At 42.6% G+C, this 13,576-nt stretch overlaps 2 long non-coding RNA genes across 4 annotated transcripts in view; one reads left to right on the top strand and one right to left on the bottom strand.

The window, feature by feature from the left end:
• The window catches only part of LOC110365796 (uncharacterized), a 23,438-nt gene extending 17,570 nt beyond the window's left edge, over positions 1-5,868 (top strand). The window contains exons 5-8 of the long non-coding RNA XR_010467087.1: positions 323-452; positions 3,422-3,536; positions 4,300-4,605; positions 5,685-5,868. This is a non-coding gene — a long non-coding RNA (uncharacterized LOC110365796). The remainder of the gene's footprint in view (positions 1-322; positions 453-3,421; positions 3,537-4,299; positions 4,606-5,684) is intronic.
• On the bottom strand, positions 4,732-13,576 carry LOC110365793 (uncharacterized). 3 transcript variants are annotated; one of them, XR_010467085.1, is made up of 4 exons: positions 11,683-13,576; positions 7,929-8,081; positions 7,460-7,568; positions 4,732-5,635 (listed from the first exon to the last, which is right to left on the bottom strand). It is a non-coding gene; the product is annotated as an uncharacterized LOC110365793 (long non-coding RNA). The 3 variants fall into 3 exon arrangements; XR_010467086.1 differs by lacking the exon at positions 7,929-8,081 and having other exon boundaries at positions 7,460-7,599; XR_010467084.1 differs by lacking the exon at positions 7,929-8,081 and having other exon boundaries at positions 11,683-13,570.

The raw sequence follows: 13,576 nt of genomic DNA, 5'->3' as shown, positions 1-13,576 counted from the left end.
CTTGTGAGAATAATGATAATTTATTTGCTTTGCCCAGTAGTTTTAGTTTGCATTCCAAGATTTTATGTGGGACTCCGGCATTTCTTGTAACAGTGGCACAATCATTTCTAAGAGTTTCTGAAGCATTTTACAAATGTTTACAGCTGGGCCATGTGGCAAGAAGGGGTGGAAGGTAGATATAATTGGAATGATGTTGGCTTGATACCACTAATTCATCAAAGCATAATTGTGCTAGTTAAAACTTTACCCATAAGAAATGCCTGTACCACAAATGGAGGCAGTGAGCAGGACTGGTGACCTGACAGCTGTTAAACTTTTGCAGTGACCGTCAAGATCTCTTGAAGAAACCTCAGGCAGATGGAGTCTGGATTCATCTGGACATTTCCACAAGGCAATTGACCTTCACATCCATTTACAATCGGCAGCTTCATAGGGTGCATCATCAAGACAAGGTAAGGACATGGAAAGCAACACCAGCAATATGATGAAATTTCATAGTATATATACATATATATATATATATATATTTTTTTTTTTTTTCCTATGATCACCCCCTGCAAAATGTCCATGTTCTCACTCTCTTGCTCTCTCTTAATGTGATGAACTGAGAGACAACCCAAATCTGCAAGTCATGCACGTGGTTTTGCATGTCACTTCGTGGAAGGTTGTGTCCAGATTATGACTATGTGGTTTTTTTTATATATATATATATATATATGATGTACATATACATATTTATATACTTCAAACAGCTATTCTTCTGCTCTTCAGCTTCTGAGTGATGAATTGGAACAATCTAGAAAACCTTCTTTGATTTTTAAGGACAAGTATCGTAGCTTCCAGAAGGATTTTAATGGCAAGCAAAGTTGTTTTCTCCTTGAGAGATTGATAAAGCGAAACTTATATCTTGCAGCTGCCTTAGTCCTTCTCTTCAAAGCATGCTCACCTCGCTCCTCGCAGCCGGGAGACCCGTCGCTCCCCTCCTGGCACGGCTCCTGCCTGCACTTAAGCTGGGCTTAGGGGTATGAGACCCTTCTGGGCTTCTGTTAGGAAGGGGATCAATGCCTTAGCTGCAAAGAAACCGAATCACAATAGGGGTTTCTGGAGAGAGGACTTTTGAAAACATTTTCTGTTTCTAATTTTGGTAAGGAAATAGGCAATTACTGTCTTAAAAAATTAAATGTCATGAAATTTCAAACTCCATTTGTTTCTGATAAATATCTTGCAACTTGTGACAGAGGTTGCTGGAAATCTCCTCTAACAGCAGTGCCATGTTGGCCAAGAAGCGTTTGATCTGTGCTCTAGCCTTTTCTTCATGTGGGTTGGACTGGCCTATAGTCAGATAAAAAAATCATCTGCTTAGTTTACTTTTTAAAAATAAATCTGAGCCAGTCAGTCTTCACTTTAGAGCAGCTATACCCACTCTATCTGAAGCGGTTCAAACTAGAAACAGGCCAGCACTAAAACACCACTTGCCAGCTTATTTGAAGTTTATGGAGTCTGAGCACTTAATCTATGTGTCTTGGAGCTATGGCTGAGGTCCAGCTCTACCCACAGCCCCAGAAGGTTTGGTCGGACCATGTGTACGCTGTGGGATGCGTATCTGCAAGGTAAAGCAGCGGCGTTCACACTCGTTGTTATCCAAGTAGCCTCCACGCCTCACCAAGTCATAATTTCTGATGTAAAACATAGTCAGTAGGTTGGGTTTAAATGGCTCTGCAGATATCTGGGCGTCAGCCTGTCTTTAGATTTTTGGTTAACAAGGTTTATTTGGCTCTAATCCAGTCTCATGTGAATTTTCAGCCATATAATATGCTCTGTACTTACAGTATTTGTTTGAGTTAGGGGAATATCTCAGCATGTACCACTGTGTGTTGTTGTGACAGCAGAGCAGGGTCACCAGTCATGGTGGGACAGGACACCCATCAAACACGGCAGCCTGGGCTTTAGCTCATCTGCCTGCCCGAGGCACTGGGAATTAATTACAAAACCGGAGAAGAAAAGTCAATAACAGAACTGAAATACTCTCATCGGTTTCTCTTGAATTAGATCTCCCAGATAACGTTCTGCTGATTGTAAAATATGATGCTGGGTGAGATAATATTGCTAATTAGAGGGACACTGCGCCCAGTCCTCAGCCGAGTCTTGTGAAGCTGCATGAGGTCATGTATGAATAAGCTCCAAGGAAAAAGGCAAAGTGTCAATAAGGATGAGTCTCTTCGATAGATTCACCTGCGATAAGCATCTCCCCGTGAGTCAGTGCAGGATGAGTAGGTGCTGGAATTTTCACATCCATGTAAAAATAATGTAGTATAAAAAGAATCCAGTAAATGCCTATTTTTTTTTCCCACGGATTCCATTCAAAATTAGAGATAAGCAACAGGAAATCTGAGGCAGAAAACAAATACCTAGTATCTGCAGATATTTACTGTCATTCCAGGATGCTCTGCTGATGAGGTAATACTTTGTAGTACGGTGGGGAAAAAAAATACGCACAAAATTGTTTCCAGTTGGTTCTGAGGTAGGTCCTGAGTAACCAAAATCCCTGTCCTTTGAACCACATCCAGATCACACTAGTTGTGCAGGCTGTGTTCTGATTCAGTGTGGGATTTGTTTTTCCCACCATGTGAGAGAGAAAATGTCCAGTCCAAAGAGGGAGATGGCAGCTCGGACACAGATCAGCTCATCAGCGAGGAGCGATGCCGCGGACACGCAGAGTGGAGCCACGGGCTTAAGCAACATGATACCTTTCTCTATTGCCCTGTGGATAAAAAATGTCTTTGAAGGATTAATAACAAACTGAAAGCTCACTGGAAATATCTCACCTGTTTCTTTTGGCTACCAGAGCATTTCTAAGTGTAATCACCAGCAGTAGATGAAGTGAGAGGATGAAAGAAATAGTGTGGTTAGTGCAGGGGGTGGTCGCTCAGGAGACCCAGGTTGGTTTCTGACCTTTGTCACGGTCCTGTGTCACACAGGGAAGAGTTTTTTAACTCATCTACAAGCTCGGGCCTTTTCCTGGGGCAGGGATGATGCTGCCCTTTGCATCTCCTCACTCAAAGGTGCCTTACACAGCCACATCTGCTGATGCTAATGGCATTTGGACAGTGATAACAATGTACATTCTATAAGGGTCCCCAGTGCTTACATATATATATGTAATATATACACGTATATATAATATATATATGTATATATATAAAATCTATATACATGTATATAATATATATAAAATATATACGTGTATATAAAAACATATATTTTGTATATATGTGTGTGTATATATATATAAAATATATATGTGTGTATATATATAAAATATATATATATGTGTATATATATATATATTTATTTTGTGTGTGTGTGTATATATATATATATATATATATATACACACATACATACACACCTCTCTTAACAGCAACCTACTGCTTGAGATGGAGAAACCCCAGAATTCCTGTGCACAGATGCGCATCCTTTTAAACCCGTGGGTATGAATGGATTTGTGCTCCGCAAGAACGAACATCTTTATTAAGGTACGTGTTTGCTGGGCAGTGACAAATCTTTCCTTCAGAACATAGTGATTAAGGTTTAATTTTATTCCAGATTATAGGCTGTTCCGTTTTCAAACCAGCCCTCATCCAAGTTTGCGTACATATTGCCTGGAAATGAACGTTACCCTCCAACTGCTTAAGCAGCTTTGGAAAAGAAATGATGGTTTGGGGAAGATTAGGAGCATAAGAAAGATCTCTGGGCTAAAAGGAAGTTAAGAGCAAGTGCTATGATGAGTTCAGAAAGAAATTCTGCCACCTGTGAGGGTTCGAGGCTTCCAAATCGCTTGGGAGAGCTGGAGAAAGTTGATGGAAAAGGATGGATTAGTGAAGGTGATGAACTTAGAGATGGTGATTATTTCACCCTTGCTGTAGTGACGGGTTTGATTTGTGAAACAGCTTGGAATGAAGTGCTGGTAATTTTTCATGGAAAAAAATAGTGGACATAATTTTTGTGTGTTGCAAAGAGAACAGCAGAGAACTGAAATGCCTGGACACACCATTATCCGAGTGCTAAAATCACAGAGGGATATAAAAGTTAACATTTTTAACCCAGAGAAGTAATATTACAGTCATCGCTAATTAAGTAGATTCTGCTTATTTATTGTTTTCAAGTATCTGCCACTCTGCTGATCCATTTTCCAAGGGATTCCCTGGCTGTTTTCTCATGTTCAGTCTCTTTGCTGGTTGGATATTTTGTTCTCTGAAGATTTCTGGGGTTGTTTTGTTTGTTTGTTTGAAATTCCAGATGCAAGTTGTCCCCACAATGTGGTGCAGGGAGAGGAGAAAGCCAGACAGTGGAAACTCCTTTAACCGAACCACATGGAAAAACCCCTCTGGCTCCATCAGCCAAAGAAGGTCGAATGCAGCCAGAGCTACAGCTCCGCCAGTGGATCCTAAATCCAGTATTTCACATTGATCCCCAGCTTCACAAATGCCATATTGACACTGGTGACATCAGCACGACGAAATACAACCAGGACATATAAAAATGACTTCATGCTGCCAGATTTGCTCACAGCAACCGCTGGGACGAAAACAGAAAGGATCTTTTGTAAGTTTAATTAGTTACCAGTAATGATGTATTATTAGAGGAGCTCTGTAAGCTGGAAGAGTGTTGCTTGTTTGGTGCAAGGTGACAATGGTGGGATTTAGGGAGAAGGTTATAAGCTGACAAAAATTCATATGGTAACTGTTTATTTTAAAAAGTAGAGGGGGAAGAGAACAATTCAGATTGTTGCTTGAAAATGTTACAAAATTACTTTTCACATACCTCAGTTTCCTCCACCTTCATTTTATATTTGAAAATCTGTGTCTACAGAGTGAGTCAATAAAAGCCAATAAAGTGTGAACAGTATGAGACAGATCTTTCGGTTGTATAAATCGTAGCTCAGGTGACACCATTGGGGCAACAGTGATTTATACCACATGAGGATCCGGCCCATAAACTGCGAATAACTCTTTCTGCACTGTGATTTATGTTCTCCAGTTACTGACTGCTTAGGAATAAGTCCTCTGTTATAAACAATCTGGGAAGGCAATAGTGGCTTAATGAGACCATGGTTCAAAGCGCTGCCCTCCTACACTGACCCTTCTATAGATCAGAAAGTCTCCTTGATTTAACTACCTTACAGAATGCCAGATGAGACAACTCCAAAACACATTTATGCCCATATTTCTATATTTTTTTGGAGTGCACTATATAGTGATTTACAATTCAGCTGAGGAACTCTTCAGGCAGTTGATGAGAATTATTCAGAGGAGTTTGCAGTTTTTATGCAACCTTAATTAAAAAAAAAAAGCCCATTTTGAGCCTGTTAAGTTTTTGTCTCCTTTCCCAAGCACAAAGAATACCCAGTTCTGCCTTTTAAGTCTAAAGGACCAAAAACTTCAAGAACAGAATTAGGGGAATTAACATTAGATGCACCACACTGCACACATCCAAAATGTTCCCATTAGAAAGTTCACAATCCAGTCTTGCGTGCAGGTCTCAGCCGATATTACAGGATTGTTCCACCAGGATTATCTCATCTTCAAGGAGGTTTGGGTTTTTGTTCGTTTTTGTTGTTGTTTTTTCTTCAAATCTGTGGAATAAAGCAGTGGAAATAATACCATGTTCCCTTCCATTCACAGATGACTATTCCCTTCTGTCTCAGGATGTCTCACAGCCTCTAATTAGATCAGGCTTAAAACAGCCCCCCCCCAAATTACTGGACTATTACATCTTCACTTCTGGAGCAATAAAACATGCAGCGAACAGGCTTGGCTCACACAACCCCCCCCATCAAAAATCTTGATGAAGATTCAGTCAATACCAACCTACCTGAGCAGCCTTCGAAAAAAGAATTAAAAATACTATTTCCTGGAGCTTTTCCCTCATCTCCGTGGATTCAAAGACCTTTGTGTTGTAGTTGCCAGGAGTCCCTGCATGATTTAAAAGCTGAAATCCCATTGCATTTTCATAATTTACAGGCGGCTTCCAGGGACTTTGACAGACAATTCCCACTCATCTTTCTCCAGAAGTCCCTTCTGAGCATCGCCCACCCTGGTTTACAATCTGCTTTTCCCCTTTTCACCGTATCTTTCCCTCCTGGTACCTTCCCCTTGGCACTTTCCATCTCTTTCCTTTCTCTGACCCCAGACAATTAATTATCACTAATGTTCAAAATGCAGCAGAATTCTGAACAGAAAGCATCCCACATATTTATACCCTGTGAAGACAGTTTTTTCCTCCATCTCCAAGTCCCTTAAGCAGAAACTTACACTCCCTCAGGAGTTAATTCTCTTGGGCAAAGTCATAGTATATATATTGAGAGGAACTTTAACCCATGCTGTAAACCACATATTAATATTTAATAAGCCCTTGCCTTCTTTCAAAACAAATAAAATGTTATTGCTCTCTGAGCTGAAATGTTTAAATGGAGCAATAATTTATATTTTTCCAAAACAAACAGACTTCAAGTGAAGTTCTTCTGAAAGTATTTGAGGAGACTTTTGTGAATTGGATGGGTGCCTGAAAATAATGTTGTAGGCTGTAAAATCTGACAATACCAATAATCACATTGCTATAATTCAGGTTAAGCACCCAACCTTCCTTTGGGTATCAGGACTCTTTTTCTTCTTGACATCAAGGGCATCTTAATGTATTTTAGCTGAACATTTAAATCTACAACAATAAGCTCCTCTGGAATATACAGTCTTGTATTTTTAGGACTGGAAAAGGACACAGGGAGCTTGTTTCTCCCTATTAAAATGATAACAAGTGTCTCTACTAATAAGAGAGGGAAGAAGAAAAAACAAGAATAATGTGACAATTGTAATGACCCTACTCTGTCATAAAACAAATATGTTAATAGTGAAATACAACCATCAAACTGCAGAGCAGCTCTGACATCTGGACTGAATTACGGGTGCTGGAAGGGGAGCCTGTGTGTGCTGGCGATGCTGCCCCAGAGCCGCGGCAGGTGGATGGACAGACAGAGCATCCCACCTATCCTGGATGCTCCTCCAGCCAGGGACAGCCCGGCCTGGCCCCTCAGAACCCGGGGATGCTGCTGCATCAACCAGAGTGGAACCAACAGCCATGTTCCCTCCCATCAAACAGGTTTCCCTGCGGAGGTTCGCAGCCTGCAGCTGAAAGAACAGATTCACTTCTAAGGGCTCCTATGCACGCATTTCTCCACTGAATTGCAGGCTGGATCTAATTGTTTGTGCAATAAAACATTTCTGCATTTTTGATGGTTTTTTCTTTGCTTCGTTCAGTTCAAGGCAAGAGGAGAATGGAAAACAAATGTGTTTTAAGGCCTGGTGGCCAGTGGTAGGCTGCTCAGCCCCAGCCTAAGCAAGAAAAACTTTAAGCTGCTAATGCCCTCCTAAAGTTTGATAGTCATGATTTCAGGAGCACTCACCAGCACCAGGTGCTGCCAGGTCCACATCGGAATCCTGGGGCTGGGATGATGCTGCATCACTGTAAGCTCAGGGTCTGCTGAAGTCACCAGGGCTTTGGGAACCAAACACCTGCAGGACACAGAGCAGGCTTAGCTCAGACCTTGAAAGAAGAGAATTATGTTAATAAAGGGACCTGGATCCTTCCAAGGTTTAAATTCAACCCCGAGCGATGCAGCCGCAATGCCTCACCCTGCTGAGGGTCTGGCACCTGGTGAACCATTAGCAGAGCAGCTCCCAGGGGATAAACTACAAAAGGAAAATAGCTCTGTGCAAAAAGAAAAATGACACCAATAACAAAGTCCTCCCATGTATCAAATGGCTGAAATGGCTGCAAGCAAATCCTGTGCATTATCAGGCAAAATATGATTAAAATTATGCCTGTAAGCTCCTTAAGGGAATAGATGTGGTACATATAAAAGTTATATGTACCTCAGGGCTTCCCTGTGTCTCTGCAGTCAGATTCGCAGCTTTTGTTCAGAGGGGACTCAAATGGGGTGTCCTGGGCTTTGCGCTTCCACCTGATGCTGAGGTTGGGTACCACACCAGCACAACTGCAAAGCCAACCCGCGCTGCTCTTTTATACTACAAATGGGACAAAAGGCACCAAAATCACGGTGATGTACACTACTGACAACGCGTCCAGGCTTTTGACTAACTGCAAATCAACATGACATAGTGGAGATTCAGAAAGTGCAATTGGGTTTGGTGTTACTTCAGTTATTTCATTGGCCAAGCCCTACCACACAGAACCAGCCACACTAAGGGGACAAAGCACTTTTTGCAGAACATTCCTTCACCTCAATATATTTTTTTTCCCCTAGATATTTTTAAGTGTTCTCCTTAGCCCAGTTTCTAGTGCTCCCAAGTGATGGGGACTCCGGTTCAGGCAGCAGCTGAGCAGTCCTGTTTATTTATACGAATCAGCCAGAGCCACACAAAAGGTTATGGCTACAGGCCAAATGTCTTTGACATCATAGCTTGTCATTAATGGCATAAATCCTCCATGATTTCATTTCCCAGTCAGCTAACCAGCATCTAGCACAGATTATTTTAAAGGAAAAAATGTCTAAACATTTACCTTCAAACCCCAAACAGATCATATCGTTCTATTTTGCCTTCCCAATATTAAATATATTCCCTTGCATATGGCATTTTTATTACAGGTTGCGACCAGTCATGGAGCTTGTTTCAAAACAGATACGTACAAAGAGAAGTTTTCTTATTGTTCCCTAAGGGGGGGGAAACAAAAACACCATTTCATTTAACAAAACCCTCACTAACCACAGTACTTTGCTGGTTTAATGTGTTTTTGTTCCCCTGCTTGTGCACCAGATCTCTATCTGGTCATTCATTTGGAGGGAATGAAAAAGAGATTGATCTCTCTGCTACAGCTGCTTAAATCTGAGGACATTCAATGTGGACAGGCCAGGGCAGTTTAACTTCAGAGCGTGCCCGTCCCTTCTTTAGCATAAAATAATCGTGGTTATGTGTGGAACATCAGCAAATGACTCAGGACACGATGTAATGCCTATTTTAATCTAAAACACCTCAGTCTTGTAAGTCTTACTGACCTTGGTATATTTGCTGATGGAAAAGACGCTGCTTGCTAATAAGCCTTGATATTGGACCAGTCTGTGCTGATAATGTTAGATTAGGCTTAAAAAGCATGAGTTTTTCAAACCAGGTCTGGTACTAAACCTGCAGGGGCAAACTGGGAATTCTGCTGGGCTTGTGTGCAAAAGCAGATGCTCAAAGAGTCAGTTTTCATCTCACTTTTTTTTGTGTGTAAAGCTGAAATCACTGAATTTAGTCCAAACTGCACCATTTGAGAGCAAAAGAACCTGACGGGGATGTCTTCAGAAGAAAATGTCCATAATGTGATGTACGGCACTCACTTATCAGCTCTCATCTCAAAAACGCCCTGCAAGAAGTTAATTATGTGCAACTACAGATTAATTCTGAGATCCTAATGAATTCAAAGGCAGAACACTCAGGGTGCCAAGGGCCAGGGCAGCACAGCCCCAGCCTGAGAAGGCACCTGTGAATATTCCTGATGCAGAAAACAGTAAATCAGGGCACACGAGCAAGACTGGCCAAGCAATCACAGCATCCCCACTCCCTCTGACCCTCCCGTAGCATTCACAAGGACAGAACTGGAACTGGACGTCACAGCATGAACCCAGAGTTCCCCTTTGAACCATTACTTTTGCCTTCGTTTCATGTGAACCCTGTACCCAGAAGCCCTCGCCACCCCCAAAGAACACCAAAAGGACCTCCCTCACACCTTAGCAAATATAAATTAGAAGTTTCCTTTTTATTTGAGCTGTTTGGAATCCCAGGAGGCACCCGCGACCAAACACCACCCAGCCGTGCAGACAGCACGGATGTGTCAGAGCGCTCGTGCGAGAGCCAAAGTTAAAATACCGCCTGCAAAGCACCAGTAGCTCCGTTCTTATGACTAACGCATCCCAAAGGTGCCATAACATGCACTGATGCAGTGAATGCTGGGGCTCTGGAAGGAGCGCAGGGAGAGGAGGAGCTACAGAGAAGAGTTTCTTTGGAAAGCCAGCAAGTTATTTTTCCACAATTTATCATACTACTTTTACACCGCGAGTTCGCCTTTTCCTCCAAGTGCAGAGATGAAAAGTCACACAACTCCAGCATGAATTAAGCCAGCCAAGAAAAAGAAAAGCAGCTTTCTCTGCCGCCCGGGGCATATATTATGCCTATTTGTTAACATTTTTTGATATGTGGAGGAGACAAACTTCAAGAGAGGAATGTGGACATCTCCTATCTGAAGCAAAATCTACCATGTTGGAACGGACTGAACAAGTTTAGTTAGGAAGATGTGTTATGGGCAGTAATATATTTGAGTGGTAATGCTTACATTTTTCAGTGTAAATAATAAGAGTGTGGTGCTGCTCTTGCAAACAGCAGTCACACCATGGACCCTGAGAGCGCTGGTGGAAATAATAAACAGCACATCTGCATCCTGGCTTAGAAGAATAAGATTGTAGAATTGTAGAATCAGAGAATGGTTTGGGTTGGAAGGACCTTCCCAGTGGCCCCCGGCCATGAGCAGGGACATCTTCAGCAGCTCAGGTTGCTCAGAGCCCCGTCCAGCCTGGCCTGGGATGTCTCCAGGGATGGTTCATCCACCACCTCTCTGGCCAACCTGGGCCAGGCTCTCACCGCCCTCCTGCAAGATTTGAAGAGTGTGGCGTGAGGCTTTCAAGCAACAAGTAATTAATTGTATCTCAAATACATGCAAATAATTTACACATGTGACAAAATCTCCAAGTCTGAAAACCTGGAATATGAAAGACTGCGACTAGTTAATCACTCACTGTAATAGCAGTATTGTCATTAAAAAGGCGCCAGGATGCGATTCCTGCAGCGGATGAAAAGGAGGGACAATACATGCAAATGCTACTCGCATTTTCTTTTCCTTCTCTCCCAGTGGTTTAATTTCTATCTGATGAGACTACAGTTTTAAGAAGGAGAATGGCACATTAGTCTCACTGGTAATACCGCTGAGGATGAAAGTGCTCTCATTATTCGCACTGAAAGATCCAGATTTGCTTAAACAAGAACTGTCACAACATGCTGAGGTCCAGGGATTCCTAGGGGAGCGAGGCTGACATATTTGAAGCTGATTTGCATTAATTTATGAATATTACATAGTCTGTTTGTCCAATGGCTCTAAAGATGTTTAGTCAATGCATACCTTGAGTTAATTCAATAGAAAAACCGTCAGATAATACACCAAGGGACGGGCACGGCAATTCTGGCAACCCCTCCTCATTACACACTGAGCATAAAGAACTACAGAAGGATTTCATCACAGGAGTTAATGAGCTATAAATGTTGAAAATATTGTGATGCTCCAACTACATTAAAGTGTTATAACTATAAAGGTAAATACCAAATCCACAAGCGCCCTTGAGCTCAAAGCCTGGTGAAAAGCAGCACTAGGAGGGGAGAGAAAAGAAGGAGGAAAGAATGAGAAGGGCTGAAACTCCATAGTCTGCTGAGAGACAGCTTTGGAAAACTTGAGATAACAGCTCTAACACAGCCCCAGTACCAGCTCTAATTAGGATGGCAGAGTTTCCCTAATTGCCTCTTTGCAAACGAGTGACCATGCCCAACGTGTGGCCCCACAGCAGAGACAGCAGCTCCTTACCTGGCTGGTTATCCTGGAGAGGACCCTCTGCCCAGGGTGGGATTTGCAGGCTGATCAGAGAGAGAGGAGGAGGGAGAGCAAAAACACCTCTTGCCATCAGCACAGCCTTTATAAAGCAAGACACAGCTGATGTTGTTCCTCCCTCAGTTAATTACTCTCCTTCTCCAGGTGTTGCTGTTACAATCACGCAACACCTGCAGAGAGGGGACCTTCGCATGGAGCTACTGAGCTTGCTAGAAAGAGCTGATGGAACATTTTTCGCACTTCATTGTCTTTGAAATGCGGTGTGTTCATTTGAGCTGTCCATACCTTAACTCACCTTATTTTCCTTTTTTTATTTCTCAGTTAGCTGCGAGGATTCCCATTAAAAGGCAGGCATCTCTTGCTAAACTCTCTTGCAGAAGGAAGAACAGAATTCCCTCTGTTTCCATCTGTAGGTCACCGAGGTATCCTAAGTCACCTGCAAACAGCCAAAGTCCCCTTGCATAAAGGTGTAAAGAGAGAAAATACCTACTTTTGATCTGCTCTGCCCTTCCAGCAAAAGTGAGGTCAATGCATGAAGCAACATGAGAAAAAGAAAGAAAATAAATGTATATATATATATATATATATTTGCTGGTCTGTCTTGAATTCTCTGTGTGTGTGCAAAGGACTCACACAAAAATACCTGAGCAAAGATGGAAATGTTTTGTCTAAAGGTAGCCATTCATCCTTCCTGCACCATTTCAGAATATCAAAAGACTTCAAAAACAGAGCTAAAGTGGTGTTATTTCCATGGGTAATCACTCTGCCCCAGGGTGAGATTCATCCCACTTCGTGAAGATCCTGTGCTATTAAACTATAGTTATCCTTCCCAGTTAACAGCCTGTTATGTATCAGTTAAATGAAACTCCAATAATTATTTGGTGGAAGCAGCAGCTTCAAGTTTATTAGTCTCAGGCAATAGTAGCAGCCAGTTTTTTCTCAAAGCCTAATAATCAGGAAATTTCTTAGGCAGTGACCTCAACGTGCTCTGGTTTGGTTTGTTCTTTATCCACAGCTGTGTTGGTATTTGTGGGCTGGGGCAGCGAGTCCCCAAGACAGGAGGTTTGGGGTCCCAAAGCGGGTGGCACGAGGTTTGGGGTCCCCAAAGGGGTGGCAGGAGGCCTGGGCAGCTCTGTCCCTGCTGCTCACAGACCCCAAGCCTGGATGAAACGCAGGCATAGCCCTAAGGGACCTCGCATACCATGTAATGCAAAATAATTAGTGAGTTAATTTGCATAACAAATATAGTTTATACACAGCAAGACATTTTGTGTTTAAAAAACAAAAACAGATAGTAAAATAGTAATTCTGGAAAGCAAGAGCCTGCAGTTTCCTACCTGCTGAAGCAGGGAAGGTGTTTCCTAAGAGCAAATGTGCCTCTTGCAGCGGGAGGGAGCGGATTCACCTGGGGGATCCTCCCCCAGCTGCCTCATTAGTGGGGGAATAACCAGAGCAAGGTCAAATTTGGGCTCACAAGAGCAAGGAAATTCAATAGGGCTCCTGCTGCTCTTTGCCTTCCTCCATGAGGACACACGGCTTTTGCGTTTGCAGCATCAACAGTCCTGTCCTGACTTCCACCACGGCTTCTGAGCTGTGAACACACCTGCAAATTCCCAATTAATTGACTCTGGACAAAAGTTTGTAAGTGGTTTTAGATCCTACCTGTGTGGAAGCCAGTGGGGGACGTGTTATCCAAATACAGGTAAAGCAGCCAAATCTTGCACACCAGAGGGCAAATGGAGAGAGAAGCGAAAATCAGTCTGAGAGATCTGTAAAGCTTCCCTTCTCATCTACCTCTCACAGGTTTAACAAAGTCCAGCTCCTTGTGCTGCTGCCCTGAGCGGTGCAAGAAGCTGGTGGGACCCCACAA

Source organism: Columba livia, chromosome 18 (genome assembly GCF_036013475.1).
Source record: "Columba livia isolate bColLiv1 breed racing homer chromosome 18, bColLiv1.pat.W.v2, whole genome shotgun sequence".
NCBI classification, from domain to species: Eukaryota; Metazoa; Chordata; class Aves; order Columbiformes; family Columbidae; genus Columba; species Columba livia.
Note: the sequence above shows the minus strand (reverse complement) of the source record. Positions and strands in the feature narration are given on the sequence as shown.